Here is an 8,253-nt window from a genome sequence, read left to right as displayed (position 1 = left end):
TTTGTTAATTCATTTTATCGTTATTCCTTTTTGGATTTAATATTGAACAGGTCTGCTTACATTCAGCCAATTCGTTTTCGCGTTTGAAACCAAAAACGGAAGTCACGTGTTTTTTTTCCTTTTCTTTCATTTTAAACCAAAAACGAAAAACTACTCAAACAAATTTCACTGTATGAACCTGAACTGTGTGTGACCTTTTGGATGTGTAGAAGAACACAGAACATTAATTAACATTAGATCCTGATACATTAGATCCAGATAATTAATGAAGTCAGACGCACTTATCGTTTCTGCTGCGGCCGCATCTCTGCAGGTATTTAATAAACTCAAAACGTTTTTTGGGGAGGGGGTGTTTAATAGTCAGCAACCCCACACCTCCAACTGAAATCATGTTCTCACGGATATATTTCATACAGTGAAATTTGTTTGAGTAAAGCAGCGTCCTCCTGATAAATCCTGAGCTCCATCAGAGCTGTCTAAATAAAAACTTCAGAAGCTAAAAGTTTAATTCCATGTTTCATAATACGGATGGTTGGTTTAAATATCATAGTATAAATGTCCTTTATGAAATTAAGTCTGTGTAACGAGTTAGTATACTGTTCAGGTCCGGCAGAAAATACAACAGTAGCCTACTGCTAATTCTCAAACAGTTTCAGTTGGACGCTGCATCTCAGCTGCTCACATGTGCCACCTGCTGGTTGTTGTTGCGCACTGCAGCTACTCCTGGATCAATTATTTCACCCCCTTCACTGTGGCTGCGGCACTGAAATGAGTAACATCTGTATGTGAAATGGTTAACAAAGGACGACACAGGCTATTTCCACATATGTAATTAATTAGGCTATTAATTCACACTACACAACTAAATAATATATCACACATTTTTTGGATAAAATATATTTCATAGGCATAGCATTTGTGGACCTATTTATTTATTTTGTTAGATCCTGTGCTTGCATAATGTTGGCTGTTACATTTTTAATAGAATGGCCATTCTATCCTCTTGGATTTTATTTTGACGTTTTTATACTTCACTTCTGCTTCCTGTCTGTCCACTGCACTACTGTCTGTCCCAAATGAGAAATGAAAAAAGGAATTTGCAAAAACCAAAATTGCACGGTCTTTTGAATTTGGTTTTCTGTTTTTTTTTGTTTGGAAACATAAAAGGAATAGATCACGTGATTTCGTTTTTCGATTTTTGGTTTAAAAAAAAAAGAAAAAAAAAACAAGTGACTTCCGTTTTTGGTTTCAAACGTGAAAACGAATTGGCTGAGTGTCCCGCAGACCTGTTCAATATTCAGTCCAAAAAGAAATAACGATAAAACAAATCTGCAAAAACAGGCGGGGTTTGATTGGTTTTCCATTATTTGATTCTGACACCAAAAATGGTTTTCCATTTTTTGTTTTGAATCAAATAACAGACTTACTGTTTTTGGTTTTTGAATTACAATGACAATTGCAATTACAAATGAATTACGAATTATCCGATGATACCCGAATGAGTGGCGTACAAGTATTTATTGCGAGACGATATGTTATCGTTTTATCACCCACCACTAGGCTGACAATGAACCACACAAACTGAATGTGAGGGCACATGAATCTGAATGTGAGGGAACATGAATCTGAATGTGAGGGCACATGAATCTGAATGTGAGGGAACATGAATCTGAATGTGAGGGAACATGAATCTGAATGTGAGGGAACATAAATCTGAATGTGAGGGAACATAAAAGCATTAAAGTATCCCAGATCATTTCCTGCTGTCAGGTTTCAGGGTCTCTGTGATTTAATCAAACCTGAACAAGTTTTAATAAAAACATAACAGACGTCTCCACATTGCTCCTGACTGTTTACAAACAACTAACGTCACAAACAACAAACTGCACAAACTTTACAAACAACAAACTTCACAAACAACAGTGAATCAAACCCTCTGACGTCAAAGTTGTAAACAAACACTCACATTCATGCGCTCAGCCGAGGCGCGCTCCCGACAGCCCTGGTTGTGATCTGGATCAGCAGCGCGCACCGGTCCTCCCTCTCTGTCTCTCCAGTGACGTCACCACCGGACCCAGTGACACAATCGGTCCATTATTATTCACCGAAGAAGAAAAAACAAAAACAGCTGTGGAGAAAGCATGCGCGTTACAGCCGCAGGCGGCGGGAGCGCGCGCAAAGTTCAGATAGGAAAAGGTTTGAAGAGGAACTCCTCCAAGTTCTTCTTCTACTGATCTGAGAGTTCTGTGAGTCCATCAGAGACCAGGACTACAGCGGGACGTCTCCTCTTCCTCTTTCTTGTCTTCCTCTTCCTCCTCTTCCTCTTCTCTGGAAAGAAAGAAACTCTTCTTCTTCTTCTTCCTCTCTGTCAGTCCTCCTTCAACCCTCCTCCTCCTCCTCTCTCTGTAAACAGCGCGCGTCACTGACATGTGGTGAAGACACGGGACGCGCGCGTGAACCAGCCCGGACCGAGCCGCGCGCGTGCGCTTGTGCGTTTCCGGCAGGGAGGTGCATGCGCTTAAAAGACGAGGAGGAGGAGAAGGAGTCACTGTTCGTCTGACACGTTGATAATAACGTTTTATTGAATGTAAACAGATTGTTGTTAATCAAGATGTTTGATCAGAGGCTCTGATGACAAATCAATAATCAATCAATCAATCAATCAATCAATCAATTTTATTTATAAAGCCCAATATCACAAATCACAATTTGCCTCACAGGGCTTTACAGCATACGACATCCCTCTGTCCTTATGACCCTCACAGCTGATCAGGAAAAACTCCCCAAAAACCCTTTAACAGGGAAAAAACGGTAGAAACCTCAGGAAGAGCAACTGAGGAGGGATCCCTCTTCCAGGACGGACAGACGTGCAATAGATGTCGTACAGAACAGATCAGCATGATAAATTAACAGTAATCCATATGACACAATGAGACAGAGAGAGAGAGAGAGAGAGAGAGAGAGAGAGAGATGCAGGTAATGACAGTATCTTACAACAACATTAATGAAAGTAATAATATTATAGTTATAGTTCTGGCTACTGTGGTACAATATGTTGAAAGTATGTATTAATACCTGGCAGTATACATGTGTGACAATAATCATATGTGTATAATAGCCATCAAAGTCTCCTGCAGTTATAATGGATACATTTGGTTGTGCTGAAAGAGAAAGACAATGAATGATATTTGCGCAAAGCTTTGGGCTTCTTACCACGTGCAGATCTATTGCTCAGGCTACACTCACAGAAGATCACAGAAGATAATCAATATATTTAAACTCTATTTAAACTCTGGTTCAGTGAAAACTCTGAGTGTGTTAACCCCGAGATTAAGGAAACTCTGAGTGTGTTAACCCCGAGATGAAGGAAACTCTGAGTTTTCAGCTCCAGACAGAGAGGTAAGTCAAACTCTGAGTCAATCACCATGGCAACTGAGTCTGTGAACCTAACCTGCTCGCTGACAGGTTTTCTATAAGAAACCCTGAGTTCTGGGAGAGGATCCTCAGACCACCATCATGGTGGTGTTCCCTGGGCACAAACCTCTGAGGAACATGAAAGAGGAGTTCCACAGGACTGCAGGTAACTGATGGAGAAATCAGACAGTATTCTAAAATCATATTGTGTATTCTATATTATATTTAATATTATGTTAGAGACATTCTGCTGCAACCTCAGACTGAGATCAGTTATTAGCTATTGTTTTAGTCTCATGGTGCATAGATGGCACCCAAACACCCATCACTGCTCCAGCAGAAAATGAGGGGAATGTGTTAATATGACGTCCTTCCACAGCATTAATGTTCAGGTACATTAACTAGCCTTTTATCTTAAAGTGACAGACTATACATCACAATATACAACTAACATGTCATCCTCTGCATGTCAAGATCAAATGTGATGCAACACATATCATCACTAATGTGGAGGCCAAGTGGCCAGGCTCCGTCCATGATTCCCGGATCTGCCATGAGTGTAGCCTGAGCAATAGATTTGCACGTGGTAAGAAGCCCAAAGCTTTGCGCAAATATCATTCATTGTCTTTCTCTTTCAACACAACCAAATGTATCCATTATAACTGCAGGAGACTTTGATGGCTACCTACGTGGGGACCGACGATATTTGTGGCCTCTACTGAATCGAGGTATCGGGGCTCCATTGATGATGGCTTTTTATTGTGGTTGTGCACGTGCTTAACTCAAGGTGTACCTACTCAGAGTTGATTAAACTCATTCAAATCAGCTGTTCTGGAACCGGATACTCAGAGTTTCCCAGCTCAGGGTAAGTCAAGTCAGAGTTCAGGGTTAGATTCAGACTCATTCTTCCTCAACCCCCCCGGAAGAAAATTTTGAACATTGTAAATTGAAATTGAAATGAATTTGTATACAAAATGTGCAGAAAGGTAAAATCATCAAGTTTTGAAAAAGTATTGCAATTTAATTTTGTCTTTAATGTTATTATCTTATATTATCTTTGTAATATGATTATCTTATATAATGTTATTACTATCCTAAAACATTCTCCAGGTCCTCTGTAACTCTGCAGGACTTATTTCCACCCTGCCCAGCAGCAGTACCGTGGCGAACGGTCCCTAACTGCGGGGAGAACGGAGCAGGTTTACCCGGAGGTCCGCCACTTTTCCCGGTCCCTCTTCTCCACACTTTGGGCTCTAGTTCCGCAGTCCGGGCGAGGTGGGGGCACAGCGCACCTGCGCTGGCCAGGTGGATTTTGCAAGTTTGGCACACCGTGTGCGCTGGCGCAGCTACTCCTCTTTCCCACCTCCGTCCCTCCTACCTGCGCAAGTCAGAAAGAGGGAGGAGAGAAGGCGTGGAGTGGGTTTTACACACATCACACCAATCAAATGAGCCCCTCTCCTCGCCCTTAAATGCACCGCGTGAAGGTGTAATGAGAGTTGACTCAATTCGCCATGGCAGAAGAGAGCAGCAGCGTCAGACAGCCAAACTTCTCCCAGGAGGAAACTGATGTTTTGGTCCGGGAGGTCCAAGCTCGCAGTGTCCGAATATACGGAACTGCGAGCAGACCTCCACGGGCTGATGGTGCAAAGGTAGCCTGGGAGGAGGTCACCACAATTGTAAATCAATGTTGTGTTTCTCTCGTGCGCGCACTCTCTCTTTCTCTCTCGCAGTCTCACTCTGTTTCTTTTCTTTTGACTTTTCTAAGATGACAGATGCTGAATATATACTCCCTATCTGATGCTGTGGCTGTTTGTGGTTGGCTGAGAGGGATGTGAACTCATTAGTTTGCAGCTGTGTTAATCAAATCAGGTTGGGTTTCCATTACGCGTGCCAAACCTGCCAAACGGTGCCAATCCCCTTTGATCTGACATCAGATGTGACGGGACAGTCGATATAGAGATACATGTATGTGCTGATTGCAGATAGTTGCATTGAATAGTGGTTTTTGGCTATTTATTGCATCATCAATGTGCCTGATATTCTGGAAACCTGCCTGTGAGGTTGTGGTGACGTGTGTGCACTGTCCGCCGGTCAGCCAAACTTCGGCTTACACCAGCTGCGCTCCACCTGCGCTGACAGTAGACCTGGTTTCAGCTGGTGAGCTTTTAGCGCACCTTCGGCAAAGCCTTTTGGCACAAAACCGTCACTGTGCCAAGCTGGATCTGTCGACCCCTCCCCCTGCTGTGCTGCCACACCCATCTCAGCGCACCTCGGTCTGCCAAACTACCAAACTGAGCGCGCCTCGGGTTGTGCTGCTCGAAACTAGCTCTGCGTGGGGTTCACCACCCTGCACCACCCTGCGCTGCGCCGGGAAACTAGAGCCCTTTGTCTTATCTCCACCCAGCCGACAGTGGGACTTATATTCATTGTGCCGACAGTGGCTTGGAAAACAGATGTTTACTAACAACATGTAAACAGATGTTTACTAACGACACATACACAGAAATTTACTAAAGACACATACACAGATATTTACTAACAACATGTAAACAAATGTTTACTAACAACACATAAACAGATATTTACTAATGACACGTACACAGATGTTTACTAAAAACACGTAAACAGATGTTTACTAACGACACGTACACAGATGTTTACTAACAACACGTACACAGATGTTTAATAACGAGATGTTTACGAACGGCACAGTCAGATATTTACTAACAACATGTAAACAGATGTTTACTAACAACACATAAACAGATATTTACTAACGACACGTTCACAGATGTTTACTAATGACACATAAACAGATGTTTACTAATGACACGTACACAGATGTTTACTAACGACACGTTCACGGATGTTCACTAACGACACGTTTACAGATGTTTACTAACGACATATTCCCAGATGTTTACTAATGACACGTTTACAGATGTTTACTAACGACATGTTCACTGATGTTTACTAACGACACGTTTACAGATGTTTACTAATGACACGTTTACAGATGTTTACTAACGACACGTTTACAGATGTTTACTAATGACACATTCACTGATGTTTACTAATGACATGTTTACAGATGTTTACTAATGACACATAAACAGATGTTTACTAACGACACGTACACAGATGTTTACTAACGACACGTTCATAGATGTTTACTAATGACACGTTCACAGATGTTTACTAACGACACGTTTACAGATGTTTACTAACGACACGTTTACAGATGTTTACTAATGACACGTTTACAGATGTTTACTAACGACACGTTTACAGATGTTTACTAATGACACATTCACTGATGTTTACTAATGACATGTTTACAGATGTTTACTAACGACACGTTTACAGATGTTTACTAATGACACGTTTACAGATGTTTACTAACGACACGTTTACAGATGTTTACTAATGACACATTCACTGATGTTTACTAATGACATGTTTACAGATGTTTACTAACGACATGTTCACTGATGTTTACTGAAGTAAAGACACGTTCACAGATGTTACTAACAACACGTAAACAGATGTTTACTTACGACACGTTCACAGGTGTTTACTAACGACACGTTCACTGATGTTTACTAATGACACAGCCACATATGTTTACTAACGTACACTCGTCTGTGTAAAGTTTCTTCTGATTTTTTAACCTCCCTCACCGTTCGTCTGTTTGGATGGAAAATGCAGAACTTGGGGAAGCGATGACATCATCTCACTTGATGCACGTCCATTGTTGTTTGGTGTGATGAGCTGATGGTACAAACAACAATCAACAACATACAACAACAGACAGAGACAGCTAACAAACTGCTAACAAACAGCTTACAGACAGCTAACAGACGGCTAACAGACAGTGAGTCATAGGCTAATGAAAAGCTAAGAAACAGCTTACAGACAGCTAACAGACTGCTAGTGGAGGCTAATGAAAAGCTAAGAGACAGCTTACAGACAGCTAACAGACTGCTAGTGGAGGCTAATGAAAAGCTAAGAGACAGCTTACAGACAGCTAACAGACTGCTAACAGACAGTGAGTCACAGGCTAATGAAAAGATAAGAGACAGCTAACAAACTGCCAGCAGACTGCTAACAGACTGCCAATAGACTTCTAACAGACAGCTAACAGACTGCTAATGGAGGCTAATGAAAAGCTAAGAGACAGCTTACAGACAGCTAACAAACTGCTGACAGACTGCTAACAGACAGCTGACAAACAGCTAACAGACTGCTAGTGGAGGCTAATGAAAAGCTAAGAGACAGCTTACAGACAGCTAACAAACAGCTAACAAACTGCCAGCAGACTGCTAACAGACTGTTAAACAGCTTACAGACAGCTAACAGACTAACAAACTGCTGACAGACTGCTAACAAACTGACAGACTGCTAACAGACAGCTAACAAACTGCCAGCAGACTGCTAACAGACTGCTATCAAACTGCTGACAGACTGCTAACAGACAGCTGACAAACAGCTAACAGACTGCTAACAGACTAACAAACTGCTGACAGACTGCTAACAGACAGCTTCCAGACAGCTAACAAACAGCTTACAGACACCTAACAGACAGCTTCCAGACAGCTAACAGACTAACAAACTGCTGACAGACTGCTAACAGACAGCTTCCAGACAGCTAACAAACAGCTTACAGACAGCTAACAGACTAACAAACTGCTGACAGACTGCTAACAAACTGACAGACTGCTAACAGACAGCTTACAGACAGCTAACAGATAGCTAACAAACAGCTTACAGACAGCTAACAAACTGCTGACAGACTGCTTACAGACTGCTAACAAACTGCTGACAGACTGCTAACAGACT

Source organism: Epinephelus fuscoguttatus, unplaced genomic scaffold (assembly GCF_011397635.1).
Source record: "Epinephelus fuscoguttatus unplaced genomic scaffold, E.fuscoguttatus.final_Chr_v1 AP022699.1".
Taxonomy (NCBI): domain Eukaryota; kingdom Metazoa; phylum Chordata; class Actinopteri; order Perciformes; family Serranidae; genus Epinephelus; species Epinephelus fuscoguttatus.
The sequence above is the reverse complement of the archived record's forward strand: the minus strand, read 5'-3'. Positions refer to the sequence as shown.